Raw genomic sequence first — 2,500 nt, 5'->3', positions numbered from 1 at the left:
TTTCCTTTCCTTTTCTTCTTTCCTCTTCCTTCTCTATATTACTCTTTATTCCCCTTATCTTTTCTGTCCTCTTATTTTTTTCCTTTTTTTCCTTTTCCTCTTCCGTTTCCTCATTATCATTATCTATTTCCTTCCTCCTTCATTTTCCCCTCCCTTTTTCCCTTTATTATGTACTCTCTCTCTCTCTCTCTCTCTCTCTCTCTCTCTCTCTCTCTCTCTCTCTCTCTCTCTCTCTCTCTCCTAACCTTCACCTTCACTTTTCCCTTCACTTCCTCCGTTTTCTGTTTCCTCTTTCCCTCTCCCTACCCTCTTTCCCTCTCCCTCTCCCTCTCTCTCTCCCTCTCCCTCTCCCCTCTCTCCCGCTCGCTCTCTCTCCCCCTTATATTTCTTCCACCGTCTTCCATTAATTCTGCGTTTTCAACTTTGCTCTCCTCCTCCTCTTCCTACTCCTTCTCCACCTCCTCCTCCTCCTCCTCCTTCTTCTTCTCCTCCTCCTCTTTCTTTTCTTGTTTCCTTATGTTCTTTCCCCAGACTTAAAAAGGATGGAGGAGGAAGAGGAGGAGGAGGAGGAGGAGGAGGAGGAGGAGGAGGAGGAGGAGGAGGAGGAGGAGGAGGAAGTTAATACAGTCAACATGAGAATGAAAAATTAATAAATCTAATCAAGAATACGAAAAAAATAAAATGGCAAAACTATATAAACAAATAATAATAATAATAATAATAATAATAATAATAATAATAATAATAATAATAATAATAACGCCAGGCTTCCTCTTTAAGCTTAAACAGGTCGTGACAGTTTTAATTAAGTTTATTTTCGCGCTTAGACTGCGACGCAAACTTTTTCTGACGCTATTATTGAGCTTGTGCTGCAAGAGAGAGAGAGAGAGAGAGAGAGAGAGAGAGAGAGAGAGAGAGAGAGAGAGAGAGAGAGAGAGAGAGAGAGAGAGAGACGATGCATGAGAGAAAAAGAGAAGGGAAAATTAATAACGAAAGATATCACTAATAATAATGAGGAAAGGAGAAGGGGAAAAGAAAAGAAGAGAAAAAGAAACTGAATGAAGGATAAGAGAGAAATAATAAGAGGAATGAAGGGAAAGATAGAAAAGGAATACATTATGGTGGTGAGGGGGAGAGATGATACAAACTAACAAAACCAATCCATTTTCTATCAATCTATACATTTTTTTTTTTTTTTTGCTTCAAATGGCTAAATTGTCCGCCACTAGCAGTCGAAGCAGTGAGACTCAGTTCGAAGCCCTTTGGTGAAGCCTCAAGTCTGTCCCGACCCAACAAGTTCACAATGAAATGAATATTCAAATACGACTTTCATTACTTCTGCAGTCTATTCAAACCGGACCTTATTCTACCAGCTCTTTAAGGTCATTTCCCTCTTAATTAACTTCCTCTTTACCTCCAACCTCCTTCTGTCTCCTTGCCTCCTCTTCTTCTTCTTCTCCTTCTCCTCCTCCTAGTTCACGTCATCCTCATCTTCCTTCTCTTCCTTCTCTTCCTCCTTTCCGCAATCTTCATTCTTCCTCTTAGTTGACTCTCTCTCTCTCTCTCTCTCTCTCTCTCTCTCTCTCTCTCTCTCTCTCTCTCTCTCTCTCTCTCTCTCTCTCTCTCTCTCTCTCTCTCTCTCTCTCTCTCTCCTAATTACTTCTTGTCCTCCTCTTCACTGCTAATTCTATCTTCTTTAAATACTCTTTCCTGACCTAAATGTCCTCTTCTCTCTCTCTCTCTCTCTCTCTCTCTCTCTCTCTCTCTCTCTCTCTCTCTCTCTCTCTCTCTCTCTCTCTCTCTCTCTCTCTCTCTTGCCAAGTTGATTTTTGTTTTAATCTTCCGTCTTGTCTCTCTCATTCTTTTTATTTTCTTTAAGTTTCTCCCACATTCTCTCATTTCATCATCCCTAATTAGTGCATCTCTCTCTCTCTCTCTCTCTCTCTCTCTCTCTCTCTCTCTCTCTCTCTCTCTCTCTCTCTCTTTCTCTCACCCACATTTTTCCTTTAATTGTAATTTATTACGTGTATTTTAGAATACGTAATAAACCACACTATTTTCAGGCTTACATCCTCTCTCTCTCTCTCTCTCTCTCTCTCTCTCTTGTATGCTGTCAACACATACCGTATAAATAATGAATATACGTAGTTTAAGCCTAATTTAAATTACATACACTTGTCCATATGAAGAGTGTATAACAGACCAGCAAACTATGAATTAAAAAAAAAATAAAAAGTAAAAAAAAAAAAAAAATTCCAGGCCCGCTCCGAACATTAATCAAACGCGCGTTAAAAGAGCGAGATTAACAATGTATAAACGAAATGAATGGAAAATATATACTCGCATAGTCAGATATACATAAGATACTAAAATAAATAAAAAAAAAAAAAAAAATGAAGTATGTACGTATATATACTATGTGTCTGGCTTTGCTTTTAAATGGGACCGGAATAAATAAATACATAAATAACTCTATAGATAAATGATAAAAAAAAAAATA

This window comes from Scylla paramamosain, chromosome 46 (assembly GCF_035594125.1).
Source record: "Scylla paramamosain isolate STU-SP2022 chromosome 46, ASM3559412v1, whole genome shotgun sequence".
NCBI lineage: Eukaryota > Metazoa > Arthropoda > Malacostraca > Decapoda > Portunidae > Scylla > Scylla paramamosain.
Note: the sequence above shows the minus strand (reverse complement) of the source record.